The following is a 23303-nucleotide window of genomic DNA, read 5'->3' as shown; positions in this document are numbered from 1 at the left end:
ATATGCGTGTTCTTAAATGTTAGGAACAAATGTTTTGACCTTTAAAAAATAGCTAGGAGAACACATAATTTCCAATGAGGCATTAATTGCTGCTACTTTTGAATTTGCAGTTCTTTGTTAAGAAACAGAAGCTGTCATTGGGAGGTTGAAAAAGTGCTGGAAAAGCATTTTAAAGAGACTGGCAGTCAACCTGGGCACATACTTACAGAATCTCAAAGGACTAATGATGAATTAAAGCTTCGTATTTCTTGAGCTAGGCTTTATTTATTGATCAAAACAACTCTTCTGCATTTAAGAAGACATCGGGGAGGTCAGAGATGTAGGATATGGATTCCTTATTTAGAATGGGTTTCTACTAATGAGAAGTGTAACACTAGCTGGCATTTCTTATATCTGCCAGTGTGTGCATTTTGTACATGCTGTTTTAAAGATCGCTTCAGTCTCTCCCCCCCACCCCAGTTCCATCTAATTTTCTGGAGTAAAAGATATTTCAATGAGAAATGCGGCGTGGGGAGGAACCCTTCTGTTTTGCTCACTGTTGGGGCTCTTGCAGATGGAATGCTTTTTATTTTTGAGTATGTAGTTGGTTTGGATTGTCAGCTAACATGGTTTCAAAAGAGAGAACAAAATAAAAAAAAACAAAAGACTTGTTATGCTCTTACGCTCCACGTCCGGGCCTTTGGCTATATGTCGTCCACAAAGTGTACAGATCAATGGAAATTGAGGTTCCGGTACACATGCTTTAACTGAGTTTCCCCCTAATGCAGCCCACCTCATTCCTAGACCGCACCAGTTTTGGCTGCTGCAGCTCTAAGGGCACCTTACCCTCCAATGGATGACACCGAGTCAGAACCTCCCACCTTCAATCAGGTCCAGTGGTCTTTCCTCCGCTTGCCCAACAACAGCACAACTACCTCGTGGAACCAACACTCAGCCCCCTCTATCTTGCTCTTCCACAGATTGATTGGCATGATAATTGCTGCCCTACGCGTCCTCGTACCTGTTATGTCTCCCACCAGTGATCAAGGGTTCTTTCTCTAATCCAGATTGTAACAGTAGGAGGCGCTATCGCTCCCTTGAACCCTCAGGTACCACGCCAAACACCAGGTCAAAGTCCAATACTTATTGTTTTTATTATAATAATAACGTGCACCAAGCACCCTCCACTCTGCACTACTCATACAATAACCAATACAGTAATCCCTCCTCTATCGCGGGGGTTGCGTTCCAGACCCCCCGCGAAAGGTGAAAATCCGCGAAGTAGAAACCATATGTTTAGATAGATAGATAGATAGATAGATAGATATGAAAGGCACTATATGATAGATAGATAGATAGATAGATAGATAGATAGATAGATAGATAGATAGATAGATAGATAGATAGATAGATAGATAGATAGATAGATAGATAGATAGATAGATATGAAAGGCACTATATAATAGATAGATAGATAGATAGATAGATAGATAGATAGATAGATAGATAGATAGATAGATAGATAGATAGATAGATAGATAGATAGATAGATAGATAGATAGATAGATAGATAGATAGATAGTTACTTCATTAATCCCAATGGGAAATTCACATTCTCCAGCAGCAGCATACTGATACAATAAACAATATTAAATTAAAGATTGATAATAATGCAGGTAAAAAACAGACAATAACTATGTATAATGTTAAATGTTAACGTTTCCTCCCCCGGGTGGAATTGAAGAGTCGCATAGTTTGGGGGAGGAACGATCTCCTCAGTCTGTCAGTGGAGCAGGACGGTGACAGCAGTCTGTCGCTGAAGCTGCTCCTCTGTCTGGAGATGATCCTGTTCAGTGGATGCAGTGGATTCTCCATTATTGATAGGAGTCTGCTCAGCGCCCGTCGCTCTGCCACAGATGTTAAACTGTCCAGCTCCATGCCTACAATAGAGCCTGCCTTCCTCACCAGTTTGTCCAGGCGTGAGGTGTCTTTCTTCTTAATGCTGCCTCCCCAGCACACCACTGCGTAGAAGAGGACGCTCGCCACAACTGTCTGATAGAACATCTGCAGCATCTTATTGCAGATGTTGAAGGACGCCAGCCTTCTAAGGAAGTATAACCGGCTCTGTCCTTTCTTACACAGAGCATCAGTATTGGCAGTCCAGTCTAATTTATCATCCAGCTGCACTCCCAGGTATTTATAGGTCTGCACCCTCTGCACACAGTCACCTCTGATGATCACGGGGTCCATGAGGGGTCTGGGCCTCCTAAAATCCACCACCAGCTCCTTGGTTTTGCTGGTGTTCAGGTGTAGGTGGTTTGAGTCGCACCATTTAACAAAGACATTGATTAGGTCCCTATACTCCTCCTCCTGCCCACTCCTGATGTGACCCACGATAGCAGTGTCATCAGCGAACTTTTGCATGTGGCAGGACTCCGAGTTGTGTTGGAAGTCCGATGTATATAGGCTGAACAGGACCGGAGAAAGTACAGTCCCCTGTGGCGCTCCTGTGTTGCTGACCACAATGTCAGACGTGCAGTTCCCAAGACGCACATACTGAGGTCTGTCTTTAAGACAGTCCACGATCCATGCCACCAGGTATGAATCTACTCCCATCTCTTTCAGCTTCTCCCTAAGGAGCAGAGGTTGGATTGTGTTGAAGGCGCTAGAGAAGTCTAGAAACATAATTCTTACAGCACCACTGCCTCTGTCCAAGTGAGAGAGGGATCGGTGTAGTATATAGATGATGGCATCCTCCGCTCCCACCTTCTCCTGATATGCAAAGTGCAGAGGGTCAAGGGCATGTTGAACCTGTGGCCTCAGGTGGTGAAGCAGCAGCCTCTCCATGGTCTTCATCACATGTGATGTCAGAACAACATGCCGGAAGTCGTTCAGCTCACTAGGACGTGATACCTTTGGGATTGGGGTGATGCAAGATGTTTTCCAAAGCCTCGGGACTCTCCCTTGCTCCAGGCTCAGGTTGAAGATGCGCTGTAGAGGACCCCCCAGCTCCGACGCACAGACCTTCAGCAGTCGTGGCGATACTCCATCTGGACCCACTGCTTTGCTGGCACGAAGTCTCCTCAGCTCTCTGCTCACTTGTGCTTATATGGTTATTTTTATATTGTCATGCTTGGGTCACAGATTTGCACAGAAACACAGGAGGTTGTAGAGAGACAGGAACGTTATTCAAACACTGCAAACAAACATTTGTCTCTTTTTTCAAAAGTTTAAACTGTGCTCCATGACAAGACAGAGATGACAGTTCCGTCTCACAATTAAAAGAATGACAACATATCTTCCTCTTCAAAGGAGTGCGCGTCAGGAGCAGAGAATATCAGAGAGAGAGAGAGAGAAAAGCAAACAAAAATCAATAGGGCTGTTTGGCTTTTAAGTATGCGAAACACCGCCGGACAAAGCAGCTGCAAGGATGTACAATGTGAAGGTAGTCTTTCAGCATTTTTTTAGAGGAGTGTCCGTATCCTCTAGGGGTGCGAACAGCCCCTCTGCTCACACCCCCACCGTCAGGAGCAGAGAATGTCAGAGAGAGACAGAGAAAAACAAACAATCAAAAATCAATACATGCCCTTTGAGCTTTTAAGTATGCGAAGTACCGTGCGGGAAGCATGTCGCTTGATAAAGCAGCTGCACAGAAGGGAGCAACGTGAAGGTAATCTTTCAGCATTTTTAGATGAGCATCGGTATCGTCTAGGGGTGCGAACAGCCCCCTTGCTCACAACCCCTCTGTCAGGAGCAGAGAATGTCAGAGCAAGAGAGAGAGACAGAGAAAAACAAACAATCAAAAATCAATACATGCCCTTCGAGCTTTTAAGTATGTGAAGTACCGTGCGGGAAGCATATCGCTTGACAAAGCAGCCAGATGTAAGCCCAGCAAGGAAGAGAGCAATGTGAAGGTAGTCTTTCAGCGTTTTTTGAGGAGCGGCCGTATCCTCTAGGGGTGTGAACAGCCCCTGTGCTCACAATATATTTGAGGAGTTTTATTTAATACGTAATACGCTCTGGTTGGGTAGCTTCTCAGCCATCTGTCAATAGCGTCCCTTGTATGAAATCGACTGGGCAAACCAACTGAGGAAGCATGTACCAGAAATTAAAAGACCCATTGTCCGCAGAAATCCACGAACCAGCAAAAAATCCGCGATAAATATTTAAATATGCTTACATATAAAATCCCCGATAGAGTGAAGCCGCGAAAGTCGAAGCGCGATATAGCGAGGGATTACTGTACTATCAATAATCAATACACAATCCTCCACTCCCAGACGCATTGCCTCCCTTCCTCCCAGCCCAGCTCACCCGTCTGGGGTTTCTCATAGTCTTTTATAGTCCATGACCCGGAAGTGCTCCTGAACACCTGTCCACGTGACTTCTTAGCACTTCCGGGTCGGATAAAACTCTCCTTCTTCATCCCGGAATCCCATTTCCTCTGTCGCTGTAACTAAGACGTACTTCCGGGTTATAGTGCACATGCAAGTCGTTGAGCCTCCCTGTAGCATCCTCTGGTGGGCCCCACGATATCCAGCAGGGTTGGGAATAGAAACTCCATTGTCCAGGATTCCCTGCTGGTCTTTGGGGCACTTCCATGCTACAGGGAGGGCTCCATCTGGTGGCCTGGGGGTATGAACAGCCGGCCATCTCCCACAAGATACAAAAAAAATCAACTTCCATCTGCACTTACCCTGCTCTCTTTGATTCTGCTTAATGCTTTCCTGGCGCTACTGCTGACCGGCAATCATCAATTAACCTCAGTGCACACAGTCATGTGCCCATTTGCTGGAAAAAAAGGTGGTGCTGAAATCAATAAAACCATTAAAAGGAATAACAGTTGTGGCGGGAGGCCGGAACTCCTGCTCGGCCAGGACGCCTAGAGTGTGGAAGGACATAGGGGAGAGTATTTTTGGGACAGTTCCTCCCCCAGGCTGACAGAAGGGAAGCCCCCTGGTTTCCAGCACGGCCACGGGTTATGAGTACAGGAGCTCAATTGTGGTGGAACCCGTAGCCACCGCCAGGGAGTGCATGGACCTTTCCAGGGCCTTATTTGGCCACACTTCCACAACACCTGGAAGAAGCTAGTTAGTCAATGGGTGGACCTCTCTGGCAGTACAGTCGACCCTTGATATACGACCGGCCTGACATGCGAACAACTTGATTTACAACCAAAATTTTTGTTTTGATTTATGACCAACATCTTGCGTTACGGCCCGAATGCAGTCACGTGTTTCCACTTGCGCGATTGCAAACAAACAGCCGAGAGCGTTCGTAAGCGTCAGTCGGAGTCCAGATACATGTGTTTGTGGACGTAATTTCAGTCAGTGCGGTGATTTATATAATTTTTTTCTATAATTGCTAAGGAAGGAAGAGAAGGTAACGAAGGTAAAGAAAGCGATCACAATCGAAACAAAGAAGGAAATTGGGCGGAAATATGAGAGTGGTGTTCGTGTGACCGATCTCGCTAATATGTACAGCATGTCGAAATCCACCATCTCGACAATTTTACAAAGAAAAGATTTGTATAAGGAGGCTCCTTCCGAACAATAACCACCTTCCATTTCATTCTCCTCCTCTTCCCTTCCTGCAGCCCAAAGATGTCAAATTAAATGGTGAGTACAGTATGAAATTGTTGTTTCTGGTAGGCTAGGCACTTTTTATAACTTTTTGGTTAGTACACTAGAAAAATTATTGGTGTTTTGGTAAATTATGCACATTATACAACCCTTTTTTATTATGAAAAGGTTAAGTAAGTGTTGCTGTGGGAGGTTTGGAACGCATTATGGGTATTTCCATTATTTCTTATGGGAAAAATAGTCTTGACTTACAACCAACTTGAGTTACAACCCGCCCTCGTGAACAAATTGAGTTCGTAAGTCAAGGGTCCACTGTATCTTAAATTGGTTAGTGTTAGAATCCTGGTTAGGGTGCAGATGTTCTATCAGACGGTTGTGGCGAGCGCCCTCTTCTGCGCGGTGGTGTGCTGGGGAGGCAGCATAAAAGAAGAGGGACGCCTCACGCCTGGACAAACTGGTGAGGAAGGCAGGCTGTATTGTAGGCACGGAGCTGGACAGTTTGACATCTGTGGCGGAGTGACGGGCGCTGAGTAGGCTCCTGTCAATCATGGAGAATCCACTGCATCCACTGAACAGGATCATCTCCAGACAGAGGAGCAGCTTCAGCGACAGACTGCTGTCACCGTCCTGCTCCACTGACAGACTGAGGAGATCGTTCCTCCCCCACACTATGTGACTCTTCAATTCCACCCGGGGGGGTAAACATTAACATTATACAAAGTTATTGCCTGTTATACCCGCATCTAATCCTGCCAACTACGCTATCTATCTATCTATCTATCTATCTATCTATCTATCTATCTATCTATCTATCTATCTATCTATCTATCTATCTATCTATCTATCTATCTAATCCTGCCAACTACGCTATCTATCTATCTATCTATCTATCTATCTATCTATCTATCTATCTATCTATCTATCTATCTATCTATCTATCTATCTATCTATCTATCTATCTATCTAATCCTGCCAACTATGCTATCTATCTATCTATCTATCTATCTATCTATCTATCTATCTATCTATCTATCTATCTATCTATCTATCTAATCCTGCCAACTACGCTATCTATCTATCTATCTATCTATCTATCTATCTATCTATCTATCTATCTATCTATCTATCTATCTAATCCTGCTATCTATCTATCTATCTATCTATCTATCTATCTATCTATCTATCTATCTATCTATCTATCTATCTATCTATCTATCTATCTATCTATCTATCTATCTATCTATCTAATCCTGCCAACTACGCTATCTATCTATCTATCTATCTATCTATCTATCTATCTATCTATCTATCTATCTATCTATCTATCTATCTATCTATCTATCTAATCCTGCCAACTATGCTATCTATCTATCTATCTATCTATCTATCTATCTATCTATCTATCTATCTATCTATCTATCTATCTATCTATCTATCTATCTATCTAATCCTGCCAACTATGCTATCTATCTATCTATCTAATCCTGCCAACTATGCTATCTATCTATCTATCTATCTATCTATCTATCTATCTATCTATCTATCTATCTATCTATCTATCTAATCCTGCCAACTATGCTATCTATCTATCTATCTATCTAATCCTGCCAACTATGCTATCTATCTATCTATCTATCTATCTATCTATCTATCTATCTATCTATCTATCTATCTATCTATCTATCTATCTAGAACCGGTATTGACATTTTTGCTTTGTGTACAGTACTTAATATACAGACTGACTGTTTGGTTCTGTAATGGCAAGCCACTTTACAGTTGCCAACTTTGGACCAAGGGGAGGATACTCACATCTTTACAGGGAGAATATGCAAATATCATGCAAACACCCCTGCATTTGAGGGTCCAGACTCAGAGGCAGCAATGCTACCTGCTGTGCTGTAGTGTACAGTTAATTAACAAAATAAACTTTCTTCTTCATTAAATTCTTTTCATGTATACTCTGCCCTCGATGATGGGCTGGTGTTGTGATAGCTTTCATTTGGATTATCCCACATTGCCCTGCTTTGCATATGTGAAGCGGAGATGAAATGACACAACAGACAGCAGTTCCACAAGAGCATGCCTGGAATTCCGTTTCCATACCAACAGGTCTAATGAACTTTGTGTGTCATGTGACACATCCTGTTGATCCTAAATCAGACAAACATTTTTCAGGTTAAAAAGGGGCACTGACCACGGCACTAGAAGTCACCCAGTACTGTAAGTGCTTTGCTTATTGAACAGAAATCTCTGGGAAGCAAGAAATCAATGCTAAAGCAGCCCGCTGTTTCTTTTTCAAGCTAATTTTACTGGGGCAAGCGTACACCTGACATCGACATTCTTAAGTTATCGACTGAGTGCATAAAAAGCTTTTATTGTTTTGCTTATTGTGCGATGTCTGGAGTGCAGGAGACATACTTTATTTTTCTTCTGAAAAAAAGTTTTGTCTGTTGCTTTTGCTCTTGTTCCATATTGTATGTTTGCAACTACGTGATAAAGATAAAAAAGCCAATGAGTGCCCTTGAAATAAGGTAAAGGAGTGGGAGCACAGCTATTCAAAGCAAAGCAAATGCTTTTAACAATAAGCATTGAACAGCATTTTAACATTTCAACCTAAGAATTCATGAAGGAAAATATCTGAGTGTCTATCTTAAAAGGCTAAAGGGCAAAAAGGAAACATTCATCAGGCAAAAGAAAGAGAAATTCACCAGCTTCATTTGCATTGATTTTTTAAGCCATAAAGATTAGATGATAACTTGTGTACATGAATATAAGTATTTTAAAACACTGCATTATTCTGTGGGTAGGCACGTCAAGGATGGAGCATCCGCTAGGTAGGCTATTGTGTTGTTCCACATCTCTGATGAAATGCAGGTTTAGTTATTGGACAACACCATACTGGACCTGTATGGGGTTTGTGTGCATGTTGGGGTCTTGCAATGGACTGGCACCGTGTGCAGGTCTGTTTCCTGCCTGGTGCCAAGTGTTTCTATAACCCCGAGTTAGATTTAATGAGTTTAGGAATGTTAGTGTTCTATTCACCTGATGTGCATTGGATTGGGAAAGTATTCAGACCCTGACTTTCTGCATGCTTTATTGTGTTGTACATTTAATTTTAAATGGCTAAATTTAAATGGCCCATCAATATACATTTAATAAAGCATAAGGACAACAAGAAATCAGGTTTCCAGAAAGGATTTTGATTTAAAAAACTAGGGGGCTCTGCCCCCTGCTCGCTATACACAGGCCAACCCCTGGGTTTGGTTAACTGGATATACAATTTAAAGAGATTATTTTAATTTCATTCATTTTTTATTTCTAGATATTTGCCAGTAATAAAGCTGTAGTGAATGAGTTATCCCCCAACCCGTACCCCAGGGCTGCTAGTCCCGTGCTGCATGATCTGCTTGTCACGCTACGCGTCGATCATTTAAAAGCCTGTACAGCAGCTGTCCTTTTGTCTCACTTCTTTGACTCGTGGCACGTTAAAAGTGTCTCAGAGAAATTGTTTGTAAGTAGGGCGTGATGTGCAAGTTGTCTCCTGGGACTTCAAAGTGTCTTCCGAGAAGATCCGAGAAGACCTGCTGTGCATTTGTACCACGCCAACATTTTTGAATTCTTTACGACAAGCATGTCAAACTTGTTACCATTGGTGGGCCGCTTCGACTGCCATACGTGCGTCAGCAGGCCGCACTGTAACAAATACTATTATACAAAGTTACTGTAGCTTTCTTTCCAATACTGAAAACTTTAAAAAATGTAACAGTTAAAGTTTAAAGAAAAGCAATTTATTTCCATACAATCTCCGTACAACAGCGTACAATTAGAGTCTTAGCCTCTTATCTAGGTCCTTATATTATTATATTATATTCATTGTGAATTTCCCATTGGGATTAATAAAGTATCTATCTATCTATCTATCTATCTATCTATCTATCTATCTATCTATCTATCTATCTATCTATCTATCTATCTATCTATCTATCTATCTATCTATCTATCTATCTATCTATCTATCTATCTATCTATCTATCTATCTATCTATCTATCTATATAGGATTCTTACAGTGTGAGATTTATTTCTTTTGTCCCGACACTTGGCATCTCTTGTTAGTAACCAGTTTGTCAATACCAGGCTTGAAATCTTGTGCAGCTGCAACTTTTATGAAGGATGAAAGGTGCTCAATGGTAAGTCCTGAGCAATCTGGGGTTTTTGAAGCTCTCATTAACGAAAACAATTGTTCATAAAGGTAAATGCTTCCGAACATAAACAGTACTCTCCATGCCAGCTTACAGATCTGCACATACGAGGGTGGCAGGTAAGCATACAAGCCTGGCACACCAACTTCGTTGTATTTTGCCTTCAGAATAGAATCTGACTGCAGTTCAATCAATTCCATTTGGATATTCTCAGGCGCATTCTCAACGTTGTAAGAGTATGGTGACGTAAACAGTGCAAAGTCCTGTTCGTGTGAACTGAAATTACGAAAACGCTCACTGAATTCATTGCTCAGTAATTCAAGTTGGAAAACAAATCCTCCAAAAATCAAATTTTAATTTACTAAGTTTACTTCAAAGTTTATGTTGTAAAATAAGCCGATATGCAAAAAGCCCCCTGACCTACACTAATTTTACAAACTCAAAATCACAAAAATTTATTAATAAACAATTCACCAACTTCTCGTGTCCACTTCAGATCTTCAGCTGTAGTCTGCACTGTTCGTTACAATACTAGCGCAAAATTACATAAAACTAGAGCAAAAAAAGTGAAAATATGCGAGCTATTACTACTCGTGATGGTCAGTTCTACCCAGTGGCCAGTCTCAGCAGCCCAGCCAGTAGTGTAGCCTGCCAGGGGCGGCTCTAGGCTCATGGAGGCCGTGGCAGAGAAAGAATCGGTGGCTCCTTTGCCCGCCAAAGTCAATATGGTATCTTATGCACGGTGGATGGCCACGTCCGTTGTGGACACTGCATAGCCACCTCGTGCTCATGACACGCTTCTATATGCGCGTGTCCGTAACTTGAAAACCAAGTGGCGGCCCATGATATTCTCATTACCGCAGAACGTTATAATACTACATATAGCTTACTGCTCCGACTCGAGCGACATTAGTAAATACAGCGTACTAATTAACAAGAAACACAATGTTTTTCGGCCACATTGCCGTCAGCTGTGTCGTTATTTTCTCTTTCTGTTTTATATTCAATACCACGCCAATTCCACGCCAATATACAGTGGGTACGGAAAGTATTCAGACCCCCTTCAATTTTTCACTCTTTGTCATATTGCAGCCATTTGCTAAAATCATTTAAATTAATTTTTTCCCTCATTAATGTACACACAGCACCCCATATTGACAGACAAAAAAAAGAATTTTTGAAATTGTTGCAGATTTATTAAATCTCCACACATACCGCTTAGAATTAAGGCCAAAAAGTTCTGTCTTGGTCTCATCAGACCAGAGAATCTTATTTCTCACCATCTCAGAGTCCTTCAGGTGTCTTTTAGCAAACTCCATGCGGGCTGTCATGTGTCTTGCACTGAGGTATGTGTGGAGACAACCAGGCACTGCTCATCACTTGTCCAATACAGTCTCCACAGTGAAGCATGGTGGTGGCAGCATCATGCTGTGGGGGTGTTTTTCAGCTGCAGGGACAGGACGACTGGTTGCAATCGAGGGAAAGATGAATGTGGCCAAGTACAGGGATATCCTGGACAAAAACCTTCTCCAGAGTGCTAAGGACCTCAGACTGGGCCGAAGGTTTACCTTCCAACAAGACAATGACCCTAAGCACACAGCTAAAATAACGAAGGAGTGGCTTCACAACAACTCTGTGACTGTTCTTGAATGGCTCAGCCAGAGCCCTGACTTAAACCCAATTGAGCATCTCTGGAGAGACCTAAAAATGGCTGTCCACCAACGTTTACCATCCAACCTGACAGAACTGGAGAGGATCTGCAAGGAGGAATGGCAGAGGATCCCCAAATCCAGGTGTGAAAAACTTGTTGCATCTTTCCCAAGAAGACTCATGGCTGTATTAGCTCAAAAGGGTGCTTCTACTAAATACTGAGCAAAGGGTCTGAATACTTAGGACCATGTGATATTTCAGTTTTTCTTTTTTAATAAATCTGCAACAATTTCAAAAATTCTTTTTTTTGTCTGTCAATATGGGGTGCTGTGTGTACATTAATGAGAGGTTAGGTGGATTGGCGATTCTAGATTGGCCCTAGTGTGTGCTTGGTGTGTGGGTGTGTTTGTGTGTGTCCTGCGGTGGGTTGGCACCCTGTCCAGGATTGGTTCCCTGCCTTGTGCCCTATGTTGGCTGGGATTGGCTCCAGCAGACCCCCGTGACCCTGTGTTCGGATTCAGCGGGTTGGAAAATGGATGGATGGATGGATTTTAGCAAATGGCTGCAATATGACAAAGTGTGAAAAATTGAAGGGGGTCTGAATACTTTCCGTACCCACTGTATATTGGCGTGGCAGCCCCTGGGAAGACACGCTAAGGAGTTGCGGTCAGATCAGTTGCTGTCTTGCTGTTGCTGCTGCTGAGCTGCGTGTTCTGCTTGTCGCGCTGCGCGTTGCTCATTTAAAACCCTGTACAGCAGCTGTCCTTTTGTCTCACTGCCTTGTCTAGCATGATGTCAAAGTGTCTTCCAAGAAGATCACGACTCGTCTCCCTCGTCCCAAGATTTTTTTTACAATAGAGAGAAATAAATAACAAAACCTGAAATCTCTAATTCATACAAGTGTTCACCCTGTTCCCTTCAATTCTCTCGGATGTTTCCAGAACTAGATTGGAGTACACCTGTGGCAAACTGAGTTGACTTGACATCATTTGAGAATCGAAGGCCCCACAATTCACACGGTAGGTCAGGACAGAAACCAAGCCATGAAGTCCAAGAACTCTTTAGATGCATAAAAGCATTTAGACCCTTAAATCAGATCCTTTTCATCTCCTTTAGATTCAATGCGTAGCATTTGTAAACTGCCATCATCAGGTCCCTCCACATATTCTTCAATTCCACCCGGGGGGGTAAACGTTAACATTATATAAAGTTATTGTCTGTTTTTACCTGCATTATTATCAATCTTCAATTTAATATTGTTTTTTGTATCAGTAAGGTGCTGCTGGAGTATGGGAATTTCCCCTTGGGATTAATAAAGTATCTATCTATCTATCTATTTTTTATGAAGTCATGGAAAACATGATACATCTGGTCGCTCTACTTATAAAAAAAATACAGACTAGACTAACATATGGAAATATTTGCAAAAACAGATGAGGAACAATTCAGTAGATGTAAAAGAATACTTCATGGTATCTTTATATATAATACGCCACTGTGACTGTTCATTTGTCTGTCCAGGATTTTAAATCACCTGTAGCTCGTAAACCGTTTGACCGATTTACCTGAAATTTGGTACACATATACTACGTGATGTCTACTATCCACTTTCGGAGTGATGATTGACCTCCAAGGTTATTCCTCTTTTTATTTTTATTTTATTATAGAATCAACTCTCGGCATCAGCCAGCAGGGCGGCCATGTGGCACATGTGTACGGGTGCCGTTCTCATTCCCTAGCACCTTATTTTTTCCAGCATAGAGGAAGGTGGGAGATGGGGAAAATCGGGCAGGTTCTGTTTGACAAAGTTCCTAATTTGAAGATAGTGAAAGAAATGTGTTGCTGGAAGATTAAATTTGGAATGTAATTGTTCATAGGATGCAAAGATGTTGTCTATATAAAGATCTCTAAGCAATTTAATCCCAAATGTTTTCCAGATATTAAAAACTGTATATGTTTTGCGAAGGTTGAAAAAGGTGGTTCTCATGCAGAGGTGCTACAGATAAAAGATTCTCCATCTTAAAAGGCTTTCTGCATTGGTTCCATATTCTGAGTGAGTGAAGCACAATTGGGTTATTAGTATATTGGCACAAAGCAGGGAATATAGAGAAGTACTGCAGGATTTTATTTCTATTGTGGACAAAGCCTGTGTATGTTCATCTATTTGTGTCCAGGTTTTTACAGTTTGTATGTTTGCTGCCCAGTAGTAAAACTGTAAGTTAGGTAGGGCCATGCCAACTTCTGCCTTAGGTCTTTGTAGGGTCGCTCTTTGGATATGTGGATGTTTTAGGTTCCAAATAAATGAGGTTATGGTTGAATCTAATTGCTTAAAGAATGATTTATTGATGTATATTGGAATGTTTTGAAATAAAAAGAGAAGCTTAGGAAGGGTATTCATCTTCCATTCATCCATTATCCAACCCGCTATATCCTAACTACAGGGTCACAGGGGTCTGCTGGAGCCAATCCAAGCCAACACAGGGCGCAAGGCAGGAGATATTCATCTTAACAATGCTAATTCTTCCAGCTAGAGTGAGATGGAGGGTTGACCATCTATGCAAGTCTTGCTTAATTTTTTCCATACAGACGGTGAAATTTTGTTGATAAAGAGCTTTATGTTTACTTGTGATATTTACCCCGAGGTATTTAAACTGATCTGCAATAATAAAAGGGAAGGTGTCCAATCTAATATTGTATGCTTGAGAATTCACTGGAAAGAGCACACTTTTATTCAAATTAATTCTGAGACTCTTATTGTATAATAGATAATAAGGGTTAAAGAAAAGGCAAATCTCTAACATATGTTATTACTACAGCATAGCTTAATTTAGCCATTTTATCTGAAGATTAAACCTTTTGGTTAAGCATGTCAGCTTTTGATGTATATTTATGGGCTTTATTTCTTTTTGCAATATAGACAAGGAAAGCAATTAAGCATACTTGACTACATCCAAATGGCCGATCCAAAATATCACACACACACACATTCCCTGCTTTGTGCCAATATAGTGCACTAATAACCCAATTGTGTTTCACACAGGCTCTATTGTAGGCATGGAGCTGGACAGTTTGACATCCGTGGCAGAGCGACGGGTGCTCAGCAGGCTCCTATCAATAATGGAGAATCCACTGCACCCACTAACAGTATCATCTCCAGCTTCAGTGACAGACTGCTGTCACTGTCCTGCTCCACTGACAGACTGAGGAGATCGTTCCTCCCCCAAACTATGCGACTCTTCAATTTCACCCAGGGGGGTAAACGTTAACATTATTCAAAGTTATTGTCTGTTTTTACCTACATTTTTATTACTCTTTAATTTAATATTGTTTTTTTTTGTATCAGTATGCTGCTGCTGGAGTATGTGAATTTCCCCTTGGGATTACTAAAGTATCTATCTATCTATCTATCTATCTATCTATCTATCTATCTATCTATCTATCTATCTATCTATCTATCTATCTATCTATCTATCTATCTATTGTGGTGTCCGGCGGGCAATCATGCCCGGCCGGGATGCCCAGGAGGAGTGGAGGAGGGCTTGTGCCTCCTCCAGGACACGAGGGGGCGTCCTCCCTGGTGGCTTTGGGGACCACGGGTACAGAGCTTGGAAGCTCAACCCTGTAGGGGCCCGTGGTCACCGCCAGGGGGCGCCCCGATGCCTTGGGAATGTTGGACCTCAGTACTTCTGCCACACCGGGAAGTGCTGGGGGGAAGAGAGATGGAGACACCCGGTGGACTTCCGGTTTCACAGCTGGGGCTTCCGCCACACAGGGGTGTGGCTACAGGCCCTCAGGATGCAGCTGGAGCCCATCCGGGGTGAATAAAAGGGGCCGCCTCCCTCCAGTCAGGGGCAAGAGTCGGGAGGAAGAAGGACAAAGCTTGGTGGAGAGGAGTGGAGACGGACTAGAGACAGTACGAGAGACAGTACGAGGCATTGTGTTGTGGACAAGGACTCAAGGGGTGATTGGTGCTGCGGCACTGGGTTGTGTGCACTACTATATTGTACATATTGTAAATAAACGTGTGTTGGGTGAAACTATGGTGTCTACATGTCTGTGTCCGGGCTGTTCCCCACACTATTATATAGTGCCTTTCACTCTATCTATCTATCTATCTATCTATCTATCTATCTATCTATCTATCTATCTATCTATCTATCTATCTATCTATCTATCTATCATATAGTGCCTTTCACTCTATCTATCTATCTATCTATCTATCTATCTATCTATCTATCTATCTATCTATCATATAGTGCCTTTCACTCTATCTATCTATCTATCTATCTATCTATCTATCTATCTATCTATCTATCTATCTATCTATCATATAGTGCCTTTCACTCTATCTATCTATCTATCTATCTATCTATCTATCTATCTATCTATCTATCTATCTATCTATCTATCTATCTATCTATCATATAGTGCCTTTCACTCTATCTATCTATCTATCTATCTATCTATCTATCTATCTATCTATCTATCTATCTATCTATCTATCTATCTATCATATAGTGCCTTTCACTCTATCTATCTATCTATCTATCTATCTATCTATCTATCTATCTATCTATCTATCTATCTATCTATCATATAGTGCCTTTCACTCTATCTATCTATCTATCTATCTATCTATCTATCTATCTATCTATCTATCTATCTATCTATCTATCTATCTATCTATCTATCTATCTATCTATCTATCTATCACACACCCATACACACACAGTGTAGAGATTTATTGGCTTCCTCCCTGCTTATCTTGGTGTAAGAATGACAGCTCTGCGCGAACACTTTGGATATGTTAAAACAGTTGTACTGCACTTACTGAACTTTAAACTTATTAAAATTAAATGCATTCTCTGAACTTTTGTTCATTCCTGAAGTATGCGTATTCTCAACCTCTCCCTCAATGGCTGTCACTAAATGATCGCAGAAGCGCAAGGAATTCAAAGACACCCCAAAAATCAAAGTGAAAAAAGGATGCGGCAGGCAGGCGAGTCCATTTTGCCGAAAATTCATTGCAGCAACTCCAAATCGTCTGTATGGCCCCCATGTGCTTGTATGCATGCCTGACAACGTCCTAATGAGATGACAGATGGTGTCCTGAGGGATCTCCTCCCAGATCTCGACCAGGGCATCCCTGAGCTCCTAGACAGTTTGAGGTGCAACCTGGCGGCGTCGGATAGGCCGAAATATAATGTCCCAGGGGTGTTCTATTGAATTTAGGTCAGGTGAGTGTGGGGGCCAATCAATGGTATAAATTTCTTCATCCTCTAGGAACTGCCTGCATACTCTCTCCACATGAGGCCGGGCATTGTCGTACATCAGGATTAACCAGCATAGGGTCTGACAAAGGGTCCAAAGATTTCATCCCTATACCTAATGGCAGTCCTGCGGTGCTGCTGTCTAGCCTGTTTAGGTCTGTACGTCCCCCCATGGAGATGCCTCCCCAGATATACCATCACTGACCCACCACCAAACTGGTTACGCTGAACTATGTTACAGGCAGCATAACGTTCTCCATGGCTTTTCAAGACCCTTTCACATCTGTCACATGTGCTCAGGGTGAACCTGCTGTCATCAGTGAATAGCACAGGGCGCTCGCTAGTGGTGGACCTGCCAATTCTGGCATTCTACGGCAAATGCCAATCGAGCTTCACGGTGCCCACTAGAGGACGTCGGGCCCTTTAGGCCACCCTCATGAAGGCTGTTTCTGATTGTTTGGTCAGAGACATTCATACCAGTGGCCTGCCTTCTGAAGGTCATTTTGTAGGCTCTGGCAGTGCTCATCCTGTTCCTCCTTGCCCAAAGAAGCAGATACCGGTTGGTCCTGCTGATGGGTTATGGACCTTCTACAAGGGGCCCTGTCCAGCTCTCCTAGAGTAACTGCCTGTCTCCTAGAATCTCCTCCATGCCCTTGAGACTGTGCTGGGAGACACAGCAAACCTTCTGGCAATGCCATATATTGATGTGCCTGCCATCCTGGAGAAGTTGGACTACCTGTGCCAGCTCTATAGGGTCCAGGTATGGCCTCATGCTACCAGTAGTGCCACTGACCATAGCCAAATGCAAAACGAGTAACAAAACAGACGAGGAGGGAAAAATGTCAGTGGCCTCTCTCCACCTGTTAAGCCATTCAGTCATGTTTTGGGGGTCGTCTCATTGTTGCCCCTCTAGTGCACCAAAACAGCTGAAACTGATTAACAACCCCCTCTGCTACTTAACTCTCTGTAACTTAACCGACCAGATCAATAGCCCGCAAGTTTCATTGACTTGATGTTATACTCTGATTAAAAAGCGTTCCTTGAATTTTTTTGAGCAGTATATATACAAAATCAAACAAAATAATCTAAACAATTCAATTCAAAGACCACTGGAGTTGCGCTATTATAACCGCCGTTTGTGAAGTTATATCATGTAATTGTTAAGCCGAATTAAGAAAAAATAGTGTTTACAGTTTGCTGAGTTATGACAGACGGCTGTTTGGAACAAATCGAATCTCCACTTCTTCAATAAAGCTGAAAAGTAATCTGACAACTTTATCACGTTCTTATTTCACCATGCGTGAAACTAAATGCACAAGTCAGAAAAATATTTGTCGCCTTGTTTAATCTGCAAAAGAGTGAAGTCAGAATAAAAGAACAGTACAAATACATCGAATTCTGGTTTAACAGCCAGTGAACTCGAATGAGAAACGCTTGTAAAAATGTTTGTTCTCCGTTATTTCTTTACACTTGTCCGTGACATACCAGCTTTCTGTCAGGACCGCCATCCCACGATCCTATGCGATAACGTCGTACTCGTCGCCCTCAGCCAATACTCAATTCTGATTGGACACTATGTTTGTCAATCAGACGAAATCTTTACGACATGTTTGATTGACAAGCATGTCGACCAATCTGTATTCAGGATTTTAAGACAGGCGCGTGTCTTTAACTGTGATCAGCTGGATCGATATCACAAAAAAGCCAGGTAGTTAACAAATTGAATATCCGCAGGTTACTAAGGACCAGAAAGACGGTAAGAGTACACGCTTAACATGTTTTCTACTAACAAACTTACAGAGTAACCCGGCGGAGCTGTTAAAATCTCCTTTTAGTAAGAAACTAATGTACTGTGCATGTGCAACTGTTGCTTGCAGTTCCCTCTGATGTCCTTGCAAAATGCTGGCGGTCTTGGGTTTTGAGTTTCAGGAAAATGCAGCCCTGCTGTTTCTGAAATTAATGCTTTGCATACTAGAATAAAGATTTAAGAGGGATTTTAGAAAACGTGGTAAGGGACCTCGTGGCAGCAATCAGTAGTCAAAAGTTAATTCCTGCCTGTAAATAAATCCTTAAATCGTTTATTATTATTAGGCCCCTGGAAACATACTGTGTACATTGTTTATTTTTTATTAAAGAATGTACGTTACGTTTGTAACCTACAATGATAGAATATGAAAGCGAGAATGGCATTAAACCCATTATTTCTTCGCCCAAATGCATTGTATTTGTGGTGCTCTTAAATTATCAGTGACTGTCAGATTTACAAGAAGTTAAAAGTAAGACTGGGGTCTTGTTCAAAAAGCGGACGCCATCCGTATACACCAGGGTTTAACTTTAAGATTAGGCACCCTTACACTATTTTAAGATTAGACACCTAATCTAAATTTTAAGATTAGGGACCTTGGTGTACCTGGCCTTACCCCCATGAACCTGAAATTAAGGGTTTGTAGTAGGGGGTTAGCGCTGCTGCCTCGCAGTTAGGAGACCCAGGTTCCCTTCCCGGGTCCTCCCTGCATGGAGTTTGCATGTTCTCCCCGTGTCTGCGTGGGTTTCCTCCGGGTGCTCCGGTTTCCTCCCACAGTCCAAAGACATGCAGGTTAGGTGGATTGGCGATTCTAAATTGTCCCTAGTGTGTTTTTGGTGTGTGTGTGTGTGTGCGCGCGCTATGCGGTGGGCTGGCGCCCTGCCTGGGGTTTGTTTCCTGCCTAGCGCCCTATGTTGGCAGGGATTGGCTCCAGCAGACCCCCGTGACCCTGTAGTTAGGATATAACGGGTTGGATAATAGATGGATGGATAGTAGGGGGTTTTGTTGTCCCACTTTTTGAACAAGACCCTAAGACTGTAGTAGAGGTGTAGAAATTTTAAAATCTTTTTATGTGAAAACTGCAAAAGAAGAACAAGGAAATTTAAAAACACAATCATTCACTTTCGGGTCCAGGGGAGCTGGAGCGTATTTCAGAAGCATGTAGTGCCTTTAGAAAGTATTGACCCCCTGGGACATTGAATCACAGTGGATTTAGTTTGGCTGTTTTGTCACTTATCAACAACAAGATTTATCTCCCTAGCACATTTTCATACAAATGCTGTAGCTCAAAGTGCTTTACAAGATGAAGAAAGAAAAAATAAAACTAAGATTAGGCAATAGTAAGTAACAAAGAACAAAGTAAGTTCCGATGGCCAGTGAGGACATAAAAACAAACAAAAAACAAAAAAAAAAAACTCCAGGGGGCTGGAGGAAAAAAAAAAAAAACAAATCTGCAGGGGTTCCGAGGCTACGAGACCACCTGGCCAGCCCCCACTAGGCATTCTACCTAACATCAATGGTCTCAATCAGTCCTCAAGGTTTTCAGGGTTCTTCTGGAAGAATTTGATGATAACGGTCATGTGAACCTCTGCCCTTCAATCCATCAATTTAGGGGACGGCATGGTGCCCTGATCAGGTGGTGGTGGCGCAGATCAGCACCACAGAAAACCGGAAAAAGAACAGCAGGAAAAGTAGGGGTTAGTATGGATTGTGGAGCCATGAGAAAAATGATAATTAAATGCATATACAGTATATCGGGGTTACTCTAAAATGAAGCTATCAGAAAGCCATGTAAACGTAATGAGTCTTTATCAGTTTTTTAAAGTGCTTCACCGTATCAGCCTCGTGAATTTCCATCGGTCAGCTATTCCAGATTTTAGGTGCCTAACAGCTGTAGGCTGCCTCACCACTTCTTTTAAGTTTAATCCATCCATCCATCCATTTTCCAACCCGCTGAATCCGAACACAGGGTCACGGGGGTCTGCTGGAGCCAAACCCAGCCAACACAGGGCACAAGGCAGGAACCAATCCTGGGCAGGGTGCCAACCTACCACAGGACACACACAAACACACCCACACACCAAGCGCACACATTAGGGCCAATCTAGAATTGCCAATTCACCTAATCTGCATGTCTTTGGACTGTGGGAGGAAACCGGAGCGCCCGGAGGAAACCCACGCAGACACGGGGAGAACATGCAAACTCCGCGCAGGGAGGACCCGGGAAGCGAACCCTGCAGGTCTCCTTACTGTGAGGCAGCAGCGCTACCCACTGTGCCACCGTGCCGCCTTTAAGTTTAATAATAATTCATTACATTTATATAGCACTTTTCTCAGTACTCAAAGCGCTATCCACACAGGGAGGAACCGGGAAGCGAACCCACAATAATCCACAGTCTCCTTACTGCAAAGCAGCAGCACTACCACTGCGCCCAAGTTTAGCTCTTGGAATTATAAGCAGACACTCATTTGAAGATCTAAGGTTGTGATTTGGAGTGTAAGGTGAGAGGCATTCCGAGATATAGGATGGAGAAGATTATTGAAGGCTTTGTAGACCATAAGCAATATTTTAAAATCAATTCTAAATGACACCGGTAACCAGTGTAACAACGCTAAGACTGGCGTGATGTGCTCGGATTTTCTTTTCCTAGTTAAGATTCTAGAAGCTCCATTCTGCCCTTGTTGCAATTGATTGATGTGTTTTTTTAGGTGGTCCTGAGAGGAGTGCGTTACAATAATCTAGTCAACTAAAACCAAAACGTGAACCAGTTTTTCAGCATCTTGCAATGTTATAAGAGGTCTAACTTTTGCTATATTTCTTAAGTGAAAAAATGCTCCCCTATTGATCTAATTAATATGTGATTTAAAATTTAGGTCAGAGTCAATAATTACCCCAATACTGTATTGTACTGTATCTGTTGAGAAAAAGACCCTTTAATGTCAAAGTGAAATAAGATATCTGCAAAGTGGTTTAAATTGGAGCAGATGTTACCATAAGGGTGTTCTGGATGTGTGCCCAGGGGTCCGTGATGGCAAGTGGCCTTTGCACCATTTACCCCCGACCTCGTCCAATGAAACATTAGAGTATCCACATGCCGAAATGATGAAAGGGATCCCCCTTTCAATAGTCCAAACACAATGTTATACTGTACAAGCATGAATGGCCTTTTCAAAATGACTAAAGGAAGGAAAGGCCTTTACTTTAGCTATAAGTGTCACCTGAAGAAAAGTGCGTTTAACCACAGAGTTTATCAAATTTGAATAAGCTGTTAAAAATCTCCCTTCGATTTCTAACTGAGAAAGTCAGTAGAGCTAGCGCCATGAGCAGGAAACTGGTTGGCAGCACCCAGCACCAAGACAATTTCACATGTTACAAAAAGCAATATTTATAAAGATAGGTAATTACTGTAAGCATTTAATAGGAACATTGGAAAAAATATTAAGAAAACAACATTGAGGGTTGTGCTAAACATGTTAATAATTTAAATTATTGAGGGAAGCTTATTACTGTTCGCAAAAACTGTCACAATTTCCAACTAGAGGGGGAAAACCACCAAACTTGACTAGTGACAAGGGCAAACACAGTATTTTTATACATAAAAAGATTTATTCTTTACAAAAATTCACCGTTGCAACACAAAGCTTCATCTGTCATTGAGGATCACAGGAATCATCGGGTAGAGGGGTCTTTTCATCGGATTGGCTGGCCCAGCGCTGGCTCAGCTGTGGAATGGCCAATAGGGGGATGTAGCTTGATGGCCGAGGTCTCCAGGACTCTGAACAAAACCAAATCCTATTATATGATATCATCTCCTGTTGCATTCTGCTCTGTACTTGTAATATTTCTATTGCACTATTATACTGTAGTGAGGATGTCTACTGCCATTTTTTGACACCCACTGCACGCCCAACCTTCCTGGAAAGGGGTCTCTCTTTGAACCGCCTTTCCCAAGGTTTCTTCCATTTCCATTTTCCATTTCCATTTCCCCTACAAGAGTTTTTTTTGGGAGTTTTTCCTTGTCTTCTTGTATGGTCTAGACTCGGGGGCTGTCAAAAGGCTGGGCCTGTTAAAGCCCATTGCTGCACTCCTTGTGTGATTTTTGGGCTATATAAAAATAAATTGTATTGTATTGTATTGTATGAAGCACAAAAGGGAAAAAGGCAACGGCAATCCAAGGCGAACAAAATCCCAAATTCGAAATCCAAAGAGTGGTCAAGAACAGAATGAAATGGTCAAAAATCCAAAAGAGCAGAACTAATCACAAAAAAACATTGACCAACTCCCAGGTGCATTCAAATGAACCGCAAGGGACTGTTGGATTGCCCCTGCCTTTATAGTGGTGAGGGCAGTCCCTTGTCCATGATGGACAGGTGACCACTCGTCTTGGGGAACCACCCACAAAACACAAGCCACATAACACAGGCATCAGGAATACAGCAAATAATAAACAAAATTAGTATTGACTCAAATCAAAGACTTTAAATTGAAGAAAAACAAAACTTGGAACCCTCCCTGGCTGAAATATAACAATTATAATATCTGGAGGGGCTGAGCCCCACTGACCCTTAAAGGAGGAACAGCAATTGTGCACAGTATCTGTCAGAACAGGAGTGAATATTCACAGGGCCTTCTTAACCACCAGACGAGTTATATCTTTATTACTGTGCTATAATGACTCACATTTTAATCTTTGCACAATCATTTTTCTTCAAAAAAAATACTATATTATACAATTAAGGTCATACTTTGTTTTCTTACTTAACAGCTATAAACTGAGAGAAGAGCAGCTTTGCAATATTCTGAATATTAGAGAATC

General features: G+C 42.1%; 1 protein-coding gene across 1 annotated transcript in view; it reads left to right on the top strand.

The window, feature by feature from the left end:
• The first annotated feature begins 18346 nt into the window (after positions 1 to 18346).
• Positions 18347 to 23303, top strand: part of si:dkey-103j14.5 (isoaspartyl peptidase/L-asparaginase) — a 227905-nt gene continuing 222948 nt past the window's right edge. The window contains exon 1 of the mRNA XM_028820750.2: positions 18347 to 18438. The gene's annotated coding sequence lies outside the window, so the exon portion shown is untranslated. The remainder of the gene's footprint in view (positions 18439 to 23303) is intronic.

Source organism: Erpetoichthys calabaricus, chromosome 15, assembly GCF_900747795.2.
Source record: "Erpetoichthys calabaricus chromosome 15, fErpCal1.3, whole genome shotgun sequence".
NCBI lineage: Eukaryota > Metazoa > Chordata > Cladistia > Polypteriformes > Polypteridae > Erpetoichthys > Erpetoichthys calabaricus.
This window is presented reverse-complemented; position numbering and strand designations above follow the sequence as displayed.